The sequence below is a fragment of the Orbicella faveolata genome, unplaced genomic scaffold (genome assembly GCF_042242905.1).
Source record: "Orbicella faveolata isolate gen_17 unplaced genomic scaffold, um_ofav_v1 contig_26, whole genome shotgun sequence".
Lineage (NCBI taxonomy): Eukaryota > Metazoa > Cnidaria > Anthozoa > Scleractinia > Merulinidae > Orbicella > Orbicella faveolata.
Window position 1 is genome coordinate 8,974,994 of NW_028301554.1, and position 19,177 is coordinate 8,994,170.

Here is a 19,177-nt window from a genome sequence, read left to right on the forward strand (position 1 = left end):
GTATAGATCGTTTTCACCGTCACGCAATAAAAAAATAAACGGCACGCAATGCATGCAGAAGCGATGACGTTTCTTTTTGCTGGCACTTGCAAAATTGAGATATATTTATAAGGGGTATTTGAAAACAGAATTTGAGTTCATTCATCAACAGGGATGTAAGAACAATTGTCACTAGTTAAGAAACGAATAAGTTAAAAAAATTAAATTAAATTTAAAAAACGATCAGTAGCCTCTTATGCAGTCACACAATATTTTCTTAGGAGGAATGTGCGATACAGCGTCTGGCTAGGACGCTAAGAGATGTGTGGATGAAAATAGGCTCAGATTAAAGAAACATTTCTTTTTGAACCGGTTCTGCTTTTACGCTGGCATTACGGCTTATTTGGTTATGGCAAGAGAATCTACAAGCATTTAGTTCATGAGGGTGCAGGCCAAATCAACTATCATCTCAAACAAAATGAACCTACAACATATGACTCCCACATAATGCAACTTGTTCATTGTGCCTGCATTTTCAGAGATCAAGTAAGTGTTCTCCAGTATACTGTTGCAGGGGTAACCATGATTTTATTCAGTTTGCACTATGACAGGCTGTTTTTAGCACTTTATTTTGTTTCGGTTCACGTAACTCGCTTACGTTTAAAATCATTTGGCAACAAATAACAGGCTTAAAACATTCAAGTGACGGGTTTCGGTCAAGCAGAAAAATCTAAAGATGATAAACTTAAAGCTACAATACGTCATCGCTTAAAAAGCATTACATCACCAACAATAGATATTTTACCTTCAATATTTCAAATAAATATTTCTTCTTTCGTGAGCATGAAAAAATATCAATTCAGAATTGTAACTCTTTCAACAAACTTAAATACTGCAAAATCAACTTGCATCTCTACTGGTAAAGTGAAACGTGTTATTAAAAGTACATCAACAACATATGCAAACTTGACAACAACAAACAGTATTCTCATTGTTTCTCTCCGAAATGAACTACTTATCATCTTTAAGGAAATTTGGCCACGCTAACTACCTCACCGGAAATTAATTCATTGTTTTAACCGTATACCTGTTATCAATAATGAACCTTCCTATTGTTTTTTCACTGACAAAACTATTATAATTGAAAACAACCTTGTGATAGGTGTCCCCAAGAGGAATCCAGTGGTGAATCCAGACTTTCACCAATACAGTTTATTCCAGTCAACAGATAAATTTAGTTCAGATATTTCCGTGCTCATACAATGCTAATACAGTCCTCTGACAGTGCTCATTGAATTCACTTTAAGTCAGGCAAAGAACCAGCCCAAACTGCGCTACCAACACGTATATTTTATGTGGACCCTTGACCTATCGCGTGTACGACTTTGCTTGTTCATCTAAACTTCTATGTATGGAAGCTATGTTCTTATTATGAGTTTGCCCGCCGTGACCGCCAAATTTATCTGATACTGGATAAAGCACAATCCACCCCCAAATCCTCGTTTAAAAGCTGAAATTAAAAGTGTTCTTTGGCTTTAAAATCAATGTTGTGTAACCCAACCACCGCTCTGTATTGCATTAAAGAGACCATGATCTAAGTTACATTAACCAGTTCTGATAAAGACAAAACCTTTAGGGTAGCTCACCTTTTCGTTACACTTTCTGCATTGCTTTCTGCTATCTTAACTGGTTTCACAGCGACCTTCTTCACTGTTCTTCTCCAATTAAAGTTCAATTTAACCCATATTTCAGTCCGCAGATAAGTTTAGTTCAGGCCTAAACAACCCTCACCAATATTTAAGTTTAATGTGGACCCTTGATCTATCGCGTGTGCCACACACTTAGGTTTAGTTCAGATATTTCAGTGCTCACACAATGGTCATACAGTGCTCTGACACTGGTCATTCAAATCAACTCAAGACAGGCAAAAGTCCGGCCTAAACAGCGCTCACCAATACGTAAATTTCATGTGGACCCTTGACCTATCGCGTGTGCGACTTGCTTTTCGTTCTAAAGTTGTATAAATGGACGATACGTTCTTATTTTGAGTTTGTCAGTGAGCACAAATTTTTCGGATACTCCATAAAACACATTCCACACTTAAAATCTTCGTTTAAAAGCCGAAAATAAAGCTACTCCGCGGATCCTACAAACTCCAAAGGTCGGCCGCAAACGAAAACTTTCTCACTCCCCGAAACCAAATATGGCGATCTTATTTACTAGCTTCCAGAGTGCATTTCGTTTCCACAGAGGGGTAGATCGTGCGCGACATAAAGGTCAAATGAACCAAAATTTAGACATTTTTTCATTTGAGTTCAAAGTGTTCATTAAGTATAAAATAAAAATATTCTGAAGTTTCAAACGAATTGGACGAAGCATTGCGGAGATTTTGGAATGTTAAAATCACTGTTTTTTTATCCTTCATAATCGTAGAGCGGTTGGGAAAATTGTCAGATAATTGTCGGAAATAAAACTTGTGACGTCACTGTTGGTGAGCTCAACAAATGCGGGAAATTTGAAACTGTTTTGGTTTCAAGTTCACAGTGAACTTCAAAGGAAAACCACTCAAAATCAAAAGTTAGCACTTTCAAGTTTCCCCAGGACCCAAAACTTAAAAAAGAATGGCTTATAAAAATGAAAACAGAATGCTTCATGTCCTCGAAGCATTTCCGCGTTTGTGTAAAACACTTTACCGAAGACAGCTTCGAAAAAAATCTTGTAGCAAGGAGTTTGTTTTGACCCTCTTTCAAGCTTCGTCAACTTGTAGTCAAGAAAGACGCGGTATCGACGATTTTTAACTTCACTGTGGAACGTTGCAAGCCGGTAATTGGACAAAAAACAACGAAAAACAAACGAATAATATCCACCGAACAGCGGGCGAACTCCTTGGCCATTTTCTTGGGAAAATAAGGTTTGTATTTAGATCCAAAACCTTCCCCACGAAAGACTCACTGACGTAGAAACGCAACAATGTTCAAGTCAACAATGATGTCACAAAGCAGCGTCTCAGTTCCATCCCTCCATTAAATTGCGCGGTCATTTTGGAAACGTTTTCGTGAAGCCATCGGCTGTCTTCGTACTTTTAACTTTTTTTACTCCTTTTCACGGCTCAGAAAGAAAAATTTCCGCGTAAGTTTCCTTTTACATGTTTTTTTTCTTTTTTTTAACATTTCATCGCTATAAAATGGCTGAAGAAAAGATGTCTAAATTTTGGTTCATTTGACCTATAAGCGAAGCCCGAAAAAAGTGCGAAGTCACTTATCCAAAAGAATGCTGCTTGCCAGCAATAAGCGACGACTACGTCATCGCATCATATATCGAAAACCATTCAGTGGATAAAGTCAAGAAATTGTGATATTATAGGAAATAAGTAAAGAAGACACTTCTCCAAGTTTTTACTCCATGTGTTTTCCCAAACCGCAGATATTCGTCGAAATGTTCTGCAGAAATTTACAGAGCTTAGTATGGAACCGCCATGTTGGTGCACCTCTATGGCGCACCAACATGGGGCTGGAAAAGAGTGTAAACATCTGGAACTTACTTTGGTTATCTAGGCGACTAATTATCTGTACTGAACAAACAAGCATTTACATAAGCACTTTTCCTAATGCTGTAACTTCTAAAAAAGCTAAAAATCATGAGATAGATAAGTATTTTTCGACAAATGCAATCGTAGCTTTGTGTCACGCACTGCACACTATTGAGCTGTAAAATTGTAAACAGATATACATTTACCCCCTCTTATGCCTGATGGGGCTGTGGCTCTTTAGTTTTCGATTTTAGAAAATGATGTCCTCACGTGAAAACGATCTATATCGCCACACTTATTTGTGTGCACAGTATCTGTCATACGCAATAATTCATCTAGGTACCAATAAATATCACAAAACTGAGCCTTCAGTTCCTTTAAGATGCTTGTACATTTGTTTAAAACGAAGAAGAACCTTTGAGAACCATTAACGTTAAATCGGTTTTAACGAAAGGCACATATCAGGTAAAGTCATCTGTATTCATTACATCTCGATAGGTGACGCAGGGATGTCTGTTTATGGCACTTAGTCCCATCCCTCTCTCCGCCCCTAATTCACTTTTTTCTCCAGCTGCTATCAGCTTATTACGCTACTGTCGTGTTTTTGGGTGTGTTTATATTTTTCCTCTTCCCTGTTTAATTGCTGCGATTATTTTATTGCTTGAGGTTCCCTCATATTTTATCTGATGGAATATTGAGGTGAGCATGATATTTCTTTACATCACAAGCATATGCATAAGTACAGAAAAGGTTCTCTGGTTTGAATTAAATTGTAGAATTACAAGTGGAAGTTTAGGCAAGCAAGAAATGTTATGAGAACAAGAAGTCGTAAGCGACTGTGAGATGAGATGAGATTATAGCGTCACGTTTTTTTTTTTTTTTTTTTTTATTCGTTGTAACGACGGTGTCATTTACGTAGAATAATATAACGTAAATAATAAAAATACAGTGAAAATGAGACTTACATTAACACTTTAGAAGATGCCTTTGGAAGAACAAAAACGATGAATTATCTTCATCACTTCACGGAACATTCAAATTTCGCCGCTAACTAAAATAACAAGGCTGATGCCTGCGATCAATGAGCTATCGGTTTCCATTTATCTCAGGATGCCGAGAACGAAAAAAATCCTCGTAAGAGGTGATTTTGGTTAGTTTATGAACACAGACGGATTTTGGTGGGATATTTAAACTCATTCAGGTTTATGAGCGTTATGATGGTGCGTGCAAACAAAATGGAAATTGTACAACGTTGAGTTATTCCTCAAACTATTCTATATTCAGAGTAAAGAAATTGGAAACAAAAAGCACTACGAAGAAACAAGAGAACTTGAAAAATGGCAAAGTGAAATTTCGCCTGAATATTGACCTTAAAAAGGAGAACGAAGACTCATGGCTGAATGCGATAAAGACAAAATTTGCATTTGTAAAAGGCCGACTGAATTTTAGCAGCAAGAGGGTACAACAGCAGCCACTGTTCACCTTGTGGAATTTCTTTCAGATACCTGGCTGAAGAATAACCATATTACTGTAGATATAATATATTACCTTTGCAGTCTGCTTGTATCTGGGGTTTTTGACGAGTTTTAGTTTCCAAACTTATTTCTCAGCCGCGTTAATCCTCGAAGGAGCAAAGACACCTGGCATCAAAAGAACTAGACACGACATTTTATTAATTTGAGGCTTTCGCAAGTGGAGGAACAAATTATGAAGTTGAAATTTTAAAAAGTCAATTTTCTTTGTGAACTCTTCTCTTGAAACTATCGTTCATGTAGTTCAAAAGGCATTGCTTACTTGTAAAATATAATAGAAAATTACACCCGTCGCTCTCCAGAATTTTGTGGCAACAAGCTAAAATTAGACCTGAGTGAATAAGCCAATCAAATGGGAGCGTTGTTCATCCGTTGGCATTTGTGATTGGCAGGCTGAACACCTCAGCCTCCTGATATAGGATCGCTCCGTGTTTAAAGGGATACTGTCCCGGCTGATTATCCAAAGTTACATTTCCTAATTGTCCACTGCGAATGCCACCAAAGATACCAATAAATTGGATAAATTAAAAAAAAGTAAGAGATTGTACAGAGCAAAATAGAGCAAGTACTTCGGGGAAGAAGCTGGATTACAAGGATGGAGGTAAATTACGGTTGACTTTGTGACGGGATATTAAGAAATCGAAATTGCCATTCCACTGAAATTTTGAATCTTTTAGTCCTTATTTTAAGAGTTATTGTCTGAGAAAACCAAGCAGGTTGTCAAAGATGGGGGTCAGCCAAATTATTCCATACTAACATCATAGACAGGTTAGGTTAACTTATTGATAAATATACTAAAGTTTGCTCCTCAGGTGGTTTGGTATAGGAGATATGAGATCCACTCTCCATCACAACCTCAGGTCCTAGTTTTTCTGGTAAATTTGACCCAAATTTGACATCCAGCAAAAACTGTAAAATTTAGCGAACGAAGTTCGTATTTTGTATCTGATATAAATGGACATAAAACTTCTTGTAAAAAGTCAGAGATATGAGAAGTAAGCACAAGTCAGTCTACACCATTTAGTTTTCAAATACCTATATTTCGTATCTGCGAATAAGCAACAAATAAGCCATTTTCAACTTACCGCAGAACGCACAACTAAAACTTCAGCAATAATCGGATGCCAAAACCAAACACTCTTACCTTGCCTCTATCACAAACAGCATTAATCTTTTTGGGCCATTCAAACACCAAGATACTACATCACCTCCATTTCTCCTACCACTCGATGTCCTGTACAGCACGACACGACTCAAGCAATGTGCTGTTTAAGCCGCTCCTGGATTTCGCATTGGGTTTGTTCGAAGTTGAACATATACAGTAGATCAAATTAGTTCAGCCAAAAATTTCAAATCGCTTCTCTTTCGAACTTAACGGAGAGAAAATAGGAAAACACGAAAACGAACACAGCGGCGCCATGTTGAATTTTTTGACTCGGGACAAACTGGGAACTAGTTGACTGGTGGTACAGGAGGGATGGGTGATTGTTCCACGCTGTTTTCATAAGAAAGGTTTTTGATTGAAGGAAGGCTGGTCTAGGCTCATACCGTAAGTGGCAATGTCTAACGAACTATTAGGAAATGAAGATACGAATGAGAGTTACCAAACATTTTCCTTGCTTAATTTAAAACGGCCTAAGGGAAAATCGTTTTGGCATTTAATTTGCATTTTGTGGGCTTTGAATAGGCGAAGTTTCCAACGAATAAAATAAGAGCCAAAAACACAATAGTAATTTTGAGTAACAATACCGTAGCTCAGTTTGAAGTCTTGTTTGCAAATTCACTTGTAGAAACTATTTTGTGTTTTTTTTTCTTTTCAATACGAAGGGAAAAAATCCGGAAAAATAACGTCATATTATCTTATATCGTTAGAGCCTATACATGTACAAAAGTATTTTATGACAATTTTGTTCTTACCATATTTACATTTATGACGTGACATATGGTCTTCGCTTCAGTCTTAAGCGACAATATATACATTGCAGTCAGAAGCGTGATGTACAAAGCAAAATGAGCTGCTCATTTTCAGCTGTTGACAATGAGTGCGGTCCAACACCATACGCGCCAAATGAACTTTATGTTATTCCTCTAAAATCATGCAGAAAGGATTTGACAGATTATCTAACTAATCTTGGTGTCAGTGGAAGTCGAGGCTTCGGGACACGGATTAACGAGGCTGATGTTATTCTCAACCGCGCCGGATTGCATTCACTATCAGAGGAAGACAGGGAAAGGGTTACCGTATGCCCAAAGCACACATACGAATTAACAACACATTACCAGAAGTTAAAGTCCAGTTGTTCTCACCCATCTCAGAGAGGTGAAGCGAAAAAATTAAAAAATCCTCGTCGGGTAAACAAACAGGTGTCGGAAGAAATATATCAGGAGTTTCAAGGTTCAGTTCCAATAGGATCCGGTAAGTACAATAAGCCAATATTTAAATTATTTCCTCGCAATTCACCTATTTTGGTAATTAATTTACTCTTTATATGTTACTTCAAGATATTTTCACCTTGCGTGTAGTTTCTTATCAGTTCGGGAATCTCTGCTAATTTGACAGCTGCGTTGTTTTGTTACAATGTAACATTTCATTCAATTGAAATCAACATTTTTTTTCTTTTTTTAGCGGTCTTGACGGTCGGGCCACTCCTACCATCCGTCTCCTATCATATTTAATAAGGTATCAAAGCGGAGACCGCAATCAATCTGATTTCGCCACAATGACCGCCGGCCTCTAAGGGCGGGACGAGGTGGGCTGGGGTAGAAAGTGCTCCCAATCCCTCTGTTTTTTCTTACTGAATTTGGTCACTACCAATGGTCACCCCTCACACGGGTAGAAAAAGCGTAAGAAGTTCCTGAAAATGTTTTTGTTTTTGCTCTCCCTGTCTTGCTTTTCTCGGCCAGGAGAAAAATAAAAGAGTTAAAATTTCTACATTTTGACCCAACGCTTAGCCGATATCAAATGCTTTGTAGTTGCAAAGGTTTTCCCGAAAATGGTTGCATTTTCTCCAATTATATTTCCATTGGAGAGGATTGCAAAGTTCCCCACTTCGTATCCAACCCTCGTCATCTCTTCACCACGGTGAGAAATAGAGTTGGAATTCTTCACTTTCACAACAGTCTGTTTATTAGCACGAGCACATTTGTCAGTTTTTAATTAAGGGATTGAATTAAAATTGAAAATTAACACATATGATTTTATCCAGAAAAATTTCAGGTACTTATATTGAACTGGTAAACAAAGGAAAACAAACAACTGGTACACACGATATGTTCTATTAAATATTGTCATTAATTCATTAATTAAGTCACACCTATCTAGGATGAAATGGAAAACACTGGAAAGGAAGGCACTGATTTGACGAAGAAAGAGTCTCCAGTAAACGAATTCAGTGGATTCAACTCTACTGAGTTAGACCTTAAAGACAACATTAACTTATCATATTCCGCTTCTTCCGAGTTTGAATGTACACTAAACAGTACTGTTACTAACCTTTAAGAAGAAGATGAAGAGATTAGCTTTTGGGTAGATAAACAGCATCAGCAAGAGAAACGTGCAGTCTTGAATGATAAATGACGAAGACAGGTTAGTGTACAGCTTTCCAGAATCAGTCGTTCAAAATAGTTTGTACTGTAGGTTAAACAATGAGCAGAGTCCCAGTTAATGTTGTGGTTTGTCAGTTGATGATGTGCAGCAATGTGATTGTTCGCATCACCATTTCTCGTGGCTCGTTTGTGTTCAGTCAGTTTCGTGTTAAGGTTTCTGCCAGTCTCACCAATGTAGGAAGCCTGGCAGTCGGAGAATTTTATCTTGTAAACTGCTCCCTGTCTGTTGTTAGGTTCGTCCCTGTCTTTAACTTTGGTCAGTAAGTGTCGTAACGTAGTTGTAGGTTTGTGGGCTACGCGGATGTTGTAGGGCTGTAGGATCCGTGAGATGGTCTCAGAAGTGCCCTTAATGTAAGGTATAGTCACTGTAGTAACAGGCGTTGCGTTCCTGTTCGTTGCGTCAACTTCAGTAGGTTTGGTAAATGTTTCGTCTAATAAAGTCAGCGTTGTAGTTGTTTTTATGAAAAACACGTTCTAGGTATCTGTTTTCGTCACGTAAGCTGTCCGGTGTCACAAACTAGTTGCGCTCGTCTCGTCAAAGTATTTATAGTCGTGGCTTTGTGTGAAGATAAGCACAACATTGACTGGGACTCTGCTCATTGTTTAACCTACAGTAAAAACTATTTTCAACGACTGACTCTGGAAAGCTGGTACACTAACCTAGAATAAACGCCTCTTAACAGATGTCAACTACTACCGGCGCATTACAAACGACTTATCCATGACGGAAACGAAACCGACAAACGGACTTCTAACAGACCGACTTGATTTGACCATAGACTGACCGGCCTATTGGACTAACAATAGACGGATCGAAACCGACCAATGACTGGTGACAAACTTTACACGAGTCTTTCAGCCAATACCATCATGGCTAAACTGACCAATCGCGTTTAACGGACCAGACTTATAACATCATCGACTGACAAAGACTATTCACTTGACTCTGAAGGTGACATCCTCTCAGGTTGTCGAAACGTCAGTCATCAACAACCCGGACGATCACACTATACGAACTACTGATACTCCTGGCTTCAAAACATTTACTATTGGCACATATATCAGATGGAAGAGTTAGTTCGATAGCTTCGACTCTAAATTCGAATTGGGAAAGTATATGAAGTACTCAAAAGGCCTAATACCTGCAGAAAGTGGGTCAAGTTCTCACTGGGGTGTTAACAACCATTGCGCCAGATCAAGAAGAGAAAGTACTGGAAGCACTGAGGCGTTCTTTGATACAACTCTTGCCAAAAAAGGAAACGAAAGCAGAGCATGCGCTGTCAAATAAGAAGTGACTACAGACCAACTGTCGATTTTGCTGGGGGTATATCACGAAGCGGAAAGTCGACAAACTCGATTGCACATTCTTTCAATGCTTGCGAAACATTTTTCAAAGGAGCTCAGAGAGATGATTCCAGGTCTTAGCAAATGGCAGATCGATCAAGCCCGTCGCCGTGCTACAGAAGAAGGACCAGGACAACCAGTGGTGTCTGCACCCATAAAACGAACACGCCTTGCACGGCACGAAAAATTGGATTTACTCTAAATTTGATCCTGATCAAAGTTGAGGTCAAATATGATCATAGCTTTGATCCAAACTTTGACTTGCGTCAAATGTTTGTCAAAACTGTCATGGTTTTGCCGATACATTTGATCCATGACAAAGAAGAGGGCAAATGTGATGTTAACTTTGACTCCACTTTTGACCCACGTCAAAGGAGGAATCAAATATCTTATGGATTTGCTATACATTTGATCCCTGTTAAAGGTGAAGTCAAACATGTCAATAACTTTGACTTAAGTTTTGACGCGCGTTAAAGGCGTTCAAAGACACCACGGCTTTGCATGCCTTTGATCTCTTATGTCAAAGGCGTTCAAAGACACCACGGCTTTGCATACCTTTGATCTCTTATGTCAAAGGCGTTCAAAGGCGCCATGGCTTTGTACAACTTTGATCCTACGTCATGTCATGTCAAAGGCGAGGTCAAATATGGCCATATCCTGCGCCTCCTCTTTTAACGCCCTAATAGCTGCGTTTTCGTATTTTTTTCGGTTTTAATGATTAAATGAAAGCTTGCTTTCTTGTCAATGTGTATTTTTTTAATAAAAAAGTTTTCACTTGACCTGGAGGTGGCACAAGAAAATAAAACGGCTCGAAAACAGCGTGGAAAACGCGGCTGCCAGCGGCTTCCCGCATTTTTCGAAGTCGGCTGTGAGGAAAGCAGACATTTTTCTTCATTTGGCTTCATTATGGCAGATCTGGTGAAATTTTCATTGTGTTTTGGACCAGGAAAAGGTAAGTCTTTGAATTTCGTTCATTTGTTTTCAATGTTCAGAGAATAACGGAATTGAAAAAGTAAATTAAACGCAGCAATGGCTACATAAAGGAATAAAGAGCTATGAATTACGTATATTCATAGTAGGACAGATCCTCGGCGAAAACATCTTGGTCGAAGATTAATTGCACTTGACTGAATCTCAGTTCATCGGCAAAGCTCTTCGTTAAGAAAAGACAAGGCTTTATTTTCAATTCACATATACTTATTTACAAAAGTTGACAAAGGTAATATTTTTTCCTTACTCAGTCAAGTCTTGTGCATTAAATTGAAGTGTCCGTCATAACATAGATTTTAGCATGATCCGTGCTTGAAATAAACGTAACTTAATAATTAAGCTTAAACTTAACCCTATCTTCGTATAGATTGTTGTGCACAATGCCTCTGGTAATTTCTGAGCTTAAGCAATTCCCTTGAAAGAAAGCTCATGTAAATGTAAAGGAAATTTGCATTGAAGGAAAACTCAGTCAGCCATGCATGACAATCCATCTCGACCTGACTTAATTATTATATTAACTATACCATTGAAAGAGTTGTTGACTCTGAAAATTTAATCTATGGATAAGTTTTTGCTTTTGTCTCTAGCTACCATTCTATTGAAAAAAGCTCTGTTTGTTTGTGGGTGAAATTGTTACAATGTTTGATAAAAATCAAACTTACCATTAGTTGCAAATTAAAAAGCTGACCTCATAATAATATTATTATGTGACCTCTCTGGACAGTACCAAAAGTTTTAGAGTTTCATGTCTTGGTCTTTTGCGCAGTAGACAATTAAATGCCAATTAAAAACTGACTAGTGGAAATTTGCTTATGAATGTTGTTTTTATCCTTCAGCTAGCCATTGTAGGAGAACTAAAGATATTAACAGAATAAATTGGGAGAGGATACAATATGCAACTCTGTAGTTCATAGTCAACTCAGATGCAGTTTAATCATGCAGTGCTCCAAAGTGTGCAAACATCACAACATTTTGGTAAGTAAAAGGCTGGAATATTCATTTGTTATTTCTATATTTTGTAGCATAGACCATCTTATAACTTCTTCAGCCACAACGTTTTATATCTTTTTCCAGCAAAGAAAGTATATAAATAGATTTAAAAAACCTGGCTATAATTTACAAATATTATTTTAATTGATCATTTTTATTATAGTCTCATCACTCTGTGAAAAAAAGTTGTTTCTTTTTGGTTCATTTAAGGACATTGAGTGAGGAAATGTTGTCTTTCTTATGGGACAAATACATCAACTGGCTGACCTGGACGAAAATTAAGAAATTAAAGTGTTGTTGAAAACATGCAAGGGATGGGAATCTTTTTGGTAAACGAATCAAAGTTTGCAACCCAGTCTCAGGAAATGTTGGTTTTTGATTGGTAAAAGCTGAGTTTTGCATCTAAATTTTGTGTGGTTGTCTGCAATATCAACTGTTTTGGTTTGGCCATCAGGGTTTCCAAACCAAATTTTTTCAAGCAAAATTAATAATATGATTAATTCATAACTATTGATGGGGTCAGTAGAGAATTTAAGGTGTAGAGGATTTGATAATAACTTAGTAAAAGTAATTGACAAAGACCTTCATTTGCTTCACTCAATTTAAAGTTTTGTTGGCAAATTTGTCTAGATAATGGCCATTTCCCTCTATGAGATGCAGCTGCTGGGAGTCATAGTGGTTTTATTCATCATCTTGCACTGGATTTTTGTTTCAATGAATGCAACAGCTATGCGATTCCATGCAGGCATGTCCCATGTTAAATTATTTAATTTCAGGAATTTTTTTCAGTCGAAAAAAAGTGTACAAGTAGTTGCTAACTGTTGATATGTTTATATGCTCCTTTTCACATATGATCTACAAGGAAAATAAGGAAAAAGATAACACTACTGATCGTGAAGAGATCTGTGGAAATTACACAGGAACAGCAATATTCCCAAAGGTGTGTGTATTCCTCATTTCTTGTCACAGTTTATGTCAGATTTGTTGGTTTTTTAGATTGCTATTTTGCAACCATGAAAGATCTTTGTTGTGAGATGTCTGTAAGAGACAGGCAGACAGATGGACTGGTAAACTGGCTTTAAGCTTTTTGTTTATTTGTGCCAAGCTGTGCACTTTTAAAATGACCCCAAGTCTTTGTTCTCTTATGAAATTCTAGCTGGGGATAAGCCCTTGTTCAGCCGGTGAAATTAGCTTGTTAAACTAGCTCTTAATGACATATCTGTGTGACCAAATCTCTAAGTAGAATGGAGAGAAATACAAAAAAAGGCTACCAATTGAGTCCCCTCTTCTATCCTTGACTCATGAATTCTCTGAAAAGTGTTATGCACTCTGATGGAAATATTTGTCCACAGACAGTACCAGTTCCCAGGTTAGCAAACAGTTTTCTTAGAGCAAAGCTCAAAGAAAACCGTGAGCTTTGAGGAGCACATAATGCCAAAGACATATATCCTTACATATTTTTAAAGTCAAAATATGGAGCTATGGTGTTAATTATCCTCAGTCAAGTATATTACGCAACACACTGGATCTTTTGAAAATGAGGAATATTACTCATATTTTGCCCGGTTTTACCTGGGGCATATTCGGTCACGTGATGCGTTTAGACCAACCCCGTGAGCGAAAATATGTTTATGGACTACAGACAAGACTATTTTCACCGTTCTTTTGTTGGTGGACTGAGTTTAAGATTAAAATTCCAAATCTGCGGTAACATTAAATACATATTTGCTATTGACAGAAGCACAAACTATTCGGAGGAGGATTAATGAGCTGATTGGTCACGTTTTATTAATGTGATATTAGCAAAAACCATGGGTTAACTTTAAGGAATAGAATGCCAAGATTCACCCTTAATATTCATTTCCAACGTTTGTGTCTGTTTGCTTCTGTTTAGACAAATACGGACAAGCAATGGTTGACAGGATGGACTTATCCAGTGAAGATGCATTGATTAATTTCATCAACGCCTTAAACTTTGTCAAAATGTGTCTTCCCTAGAAAGCATGGGGATTCAGTTGGCATTGACCCCAACAATGCCAGTGCAGTTTAACCACTTTGATGAGAAAGAAGTGGAAAACACTGTATTCCATTCCACTTATAATGCAAGAATTAGCAAGTGCAAGCAGCAGAAAAGGAGAATTGCCAAAACATTACGAGTTCCATGCAACGGACTGTACGTGCCATCTGGAAAGGAGGCTTTTACACTAGTTGACTTTTGTGCAAAGTTTGCCATATCTTTCCCGAAATTTTGCGGTTATCCTCTCTATTGTCTAGTCTGGTCTAGTAAATTTAAGGAACTGAGAATTTAGCCATAGTACTTCAATGTTAGATAAATGCGCTTTATACCATGGAAAATTTGTTGACTGTTGTTTTCAAGATAGATAGAACAATGTTTTCCTCATGATCAGTCGCATTATGTGTAGTTTAAAACCAAGCCTGTAACATAGCTTTTTGAAATCTGAAGCCCAAAACATTTATGTAAGGTACTTGAAGGTATTTACTCTTAATAAAAACGGGAAAAAAAAATTAAAACTGAGATGAATTAAGTTTAGTATATTTATTTTCCTAAAATCAGGTGCAATGATCTTTCCGGGCCGCTTTTCCGTTAACATTTGTCAAGAGGTTTGGTGCAAAATAACCTTATTAAAGCTGACATAATCTTCAAAACTTGTCAGACATAAAACAAGAGTACGGATATGATTGCATCCTTCGTATGCGGTGCTACAAAGCCAGTGTAGCAAGCAGAAAAATGCGTATAAGATGTGGATCGCGCGAAACGTGATCAACGGTCGCGAATCGCGAAAGAGGAGCGCGAGCGAGAAGTTCGGGCGAGACGCGCGAACGCGGAACGCGCGGAGCACCTTTGACAAACCTTTGGCCTGCGTCACAGCCATCTTCGACCACGTCTTTAGCAAACCTTTGACTCGAATCGCAGACAAATTTGATTACACTTTTGACCCGCCTTTGACAGTGCGCAAAGACGTATCAAAGGATCACCTTCAACCCTAAAAACACAGGCGTTCACAGGTGAGTAAAAACGGCCTTTCACGCCTTTGATTTGGTGATAAAGGTTTATTCACAGATGATCTTTGATTCGCGTCACAGATCGTCAAAAGCGTGCAAAGGCGACCTTTACAAAACCTTTAACAACACATTTGACGCGCGGTAAAGGCGATTTTTCGTGCCGTGTTGATCCGGTGAAAACAAATCACTTCACAACTTTATTGCTAGTGCACTTTTTATACAGGACGTTGCCTATTCACTAAAGAACTAAAGCTGGGATTCTGGGGAGAAAATCACCATTCCGGATATGATTAGAACGATGGTACCTTCACGAATAATCAAGCAACACATTTCTTATTGCGAAGAAACAGAGTTTGAACCAGCCAGTGAAAGAACATTGTATAAAATCATCAATGTGTGCGCCGCATCCAAGCAGAAATCGCTTCAGGGTTTAGATTATTTCTTAACGGAAGGGGCACAGGCATTCGAGCCGCTCGAACGTGCGATTATCGTGCTTGTAGAAGGTGGTGCCACTTCGATTTGGGGAAAGGAAGCCAAGACCATCTTAAAAGAGGCCAAGCGTTATTGCAAGACCGACTTCAAGAGCCATGCTGGACCCGAGGAAAGATGTTTTGACCACTGCACTGGTTTCAGTCTCTGCGATCCTCACAACGGCGACTTCACGCAACATTGTGGTCACACTCGTGAAATGTCTTCCCCCTCATGCAGCCAGCTAGATGAGGTTTTATCTAATGTTATGAGCATTATCAATTCCCCGAAGCTGACTCTAACAGATGAACAGCAAAGTCAGGTTACATTTGACGTGACCCGTGCGGTGGAGGCAATTGCTAATTGGAAAGCCCATACGCTGCGAACTGTCAACCAAGAGCGAGCCAAGGAGGAAACTCTCGTTGCACTCAACGATCAAAGCGTTCTCGTAATTATGGACTGGGCAATGAAATGTCTTCCCCAGCGATACCGAGAACAAATGAGCAACTTTTACGGAAAGCGAGGAAAAAGTTGGCATGTTGCTTGTGTTTGGATTGGTTCTCCCTTGCGTCCATTGTAGAGCACGTTCTTGTTATATTACTGTCAAGCAAGAGCACCCCAATGTGAAGATGGCCTATCTGAAATCTGACAATGCTGGATGCCACCATAATACCTCACTGATTCTGTCCCTGAAGTCTATTGGTGAAAGGGCAGGCATAAGTGTGCGAAGATATGACTTTTCAGATCCCCAATCGGGAAAGGACGTGTGTGATAGGAAGATCGCCCCAATGAACGGTCACATACAGAGATGGGTGAACGAAAAGCACGATGTTGTCACAGCCGTTGACATGAAGGAGGCATTGGAATCTTATGGTGGTGTCTGCGGATGCAGAATAGCAGTTGCAGAAGTGGATGTAGCAAAGGCAGCTAAGCCGGTATAATGGAAAGGGATCAGCGCACTGTTCAACTTTGAGTTTCTTGCCTCCGAAATTAGGGCTTGGAAAGCTTACGCTATTGGTGAAGGTCAGATGTCTCCTTGTGATGAAGTAGGTCGATCTCTGCAGGGTCCAACAGGTCGTCATATAATCATGCCTCTTACGCCTTTCACCCCACTGTCAAAGCCAGGGTTGCTGATGATAAAGGCGAAACATATTACCAATTTGCAAGACCTTTTTATGTGTGAAGAGGAAGGTTGTGTGGCCACATTTCGAACCCAGGGGATCTCCAAAGCCACATGGATACTGGGCGACATGTGAGAGTGACGGAGCGCGAGACTGTTTACGATTTAGTGCGAAACGAAGATCACGGGAATAGAGTCAACGCAGGTTGGAGAAACAGAGCACGCACGAGCAAGTAGCCATTCGATGTCAACACGGAAGGCACCGCTACAGGGTTTGGCTCTAAAACGGCAACGAATGGGTTAGAGAGCAACCGAAAATGCGAAGAGGTTTCTGTTGGAAAAGTTTACAGGAGGGGTGACAACAGGTAAGTCATACTTCAAAGATCAAGTAGTGATCTTCACAGTTATTAAAAAGATGCGTCCTATTTCCCGAATTCAGCAGGATGAAGAACCCTAACCTTTGCGGTATCGATCAGAAGGGTCGCTATTGATTAAAACCTCTCTGAAATTAGATCTTGTTGACGCGCAGACTCCCAAATCTTGAGCTCTTTTCACAAGTCTATTCCCAAGTGATGTAGAGGTCAGTTTCTCCTTCCTTTTCACCTGCAGTGGACGTGAGTTTACAAATCACGGCATCTAATGTTTCACCGGATTGTTTGTTTGATCTCAGAAAATCAGTACGATAGCCCAATTTCGATATATTAAAATTCAGCCTAAAACAATAGACAGCACGAAGCCTCGAGCTGAAATCTATTGTCTTAGGCTGAATTTTAATATATCGAAATTGGTCTATTGATCCCAACTATTCAGAACAGTCTAAGGAGCCGTGGAACTGTAAAATTACTTTAAGAAAAAGATCCTTAAATTAATCATTTGAGAGACTAAAAACTTTTTGGTCAGTAGGCTGTCAAATGTGATTCAGTTACTTGAGAATGTTACCAGTAGGGGGTATGTTTAATTTGCTACTGAAGGAAACAAAGAAGATCCAGCAAAGGTGGCAAAAGAAATGACAGTTGCTAGGGACGAGAGTGGTAAGCTTTGTTTTGCTCCAGAAGAATGGCGAACAACCAAGCAAATAGCTAGTCATCTCTCACGACTTGCAGAAACGCAACGTCAGCAAAAAGCACCTGGAGAACTACTTGTTGAAGAAGCGGAAGCCATCTGTGAGGAAGACCTTCAAGCGTGGGAAACAGAAAGACAGGTGCAGGAACTGCAGACAGCGGTGTACCAAGAGGTCGACTTGTGGCATCCAATTAAATAAAGTGGCCATGACATCTGTGGCCTTGCAAAGCGTGTCATGCTAAAATCAAAGTTTAAGGTTGCGTAACTGAAAGAAATTTGCTTTCTCTTTGGAATAGAAATCGAGGGGCCTACTGGTAGAAAAGACTGTTACGTGAGGTCTCTCGAAGATCTGGTACAAACCTGCAGTTGTTTTAAGGAATGACTTGAGGATTCTGATAACAAACCGGATTACTGAAAAAAAGCGCTTGGCATGAGCAAAAGAAAAGAAAAGAAAACAACAATCGGGGATAACGCAGCCGAACTAATTTCTTGTTTAATTTGTTGCGTAAGGTTCCATCGACAGCATATATAACCAAAGAGCGCGTACTCCTAAGGACCCTCTGATGTAACTGACAAGCCGGAATGACAAGTCCAATGCTTTTATTAAAAGTGAATGACGTATTCGGTAAGGGCTCCCAGGTAAATATTTCGTTTCCCGACATTTTTTCATTGACAGACCAACGAAACAAGCAAACTTCAAATAGGTAAACGAGAGACCGGAAGCAAAAGCAGACATACTTTGGAAAAAAAAAACGTTTATCTGTAGGAAAAAGGAAATTCCAACCCAAAGTGGATCTGCACGGAAAATTCTCTTTACTAAAAATCAAGCGCACATTTTTCCGTTAGTTATCTTTAGTTTTACGCAGTTTAATTTATGGGTAGAACAATACCATGATACTGTTTCTACTTATTTCATACATCCAATCTGATTGCATTTTGCGGTAAAAGTAGCGATCATATTTCAGCTTTCCTCAGTGATTCAGAGGGGAGCGTGTCGAGTAGAGAAATTAACCAAGGAGAGTCAGTCAAGGAGAGTAATAACTGTAATCAGTTTGCTTATACATTGTACAGAGATTTGTTTTACTAGTCTTATGTAGTGCAAGTGTCAAATAACGGTAGTCCTTTCGAAGTTGCTAAACGGAAACTTTTTTTTTTTTTATATAGGCACTGCTATTTCTGTTATTACATCAACCATTTCAGTTGTTCATGCTTTAGCGTGCTTTATAGAGTTATGAAGAGCTCGAGAGTTGGATAGGATAAGAAGTGTAAGATTTTTTCGAGGCGAGAGCATCTCAGATTCCTTGACGATGGAAATGTACATCAAAAGCCGCGCGCTCGGAAAAAAATCAGATGAAGCTGTTTATTCACAATATTGCGCGGTTCTGTTAGCTCTTTTTTAAGCGTGATTCGTTCATATCATTATTTGTTCAGACCTTGAGCTGTTTATAGCGACAAAACAGACGTTTCTTGCAACAATGCGACGGCTATAGGTCCATCCATACCCAAAGTAAAAATAAGTAGGTCCTAGTCCCT

The 19,177-nt window shown here is 38.9% G+C and overlaps 1 long non-coding RNA gene and 2 pseudogenes across 1 annotated transcript; all 3 read left to right on the forward strand.

Moving 5' to 3' along the window:
* The first annotated feature begins 9,845 nt into the window (after positions 1 to 9,845).
* On the forward strand, positions 9,846 to 16,403 carry LOC149108047 (uncharacterized; annotated as a pseudogene).
* On the forward strand, positions 11,750 to 14,516 carry LOC149108048 (uncharacterized). The gene is made up of 3 exons (XR_016209009.1): positions 11,750 to 11,955; positions 12,833 to 12,910; positions 13,865 to 14,516. It is a non-coding gene; the product is annotated as an uncharacterized LOC149108048 (long non-coding RNA).
* An 87-nt stretch (positions 16,404 to 16,490) lies between the features above and the next one.
* On the forward strand, positions 16,491 to 18,112 carry LOC149108049 (uncharacterized; annotated as a pseudogene).
* The last annotated feature ends 1,065 nt before the right edge of the window (positions 18,113 to 19,177 follow it).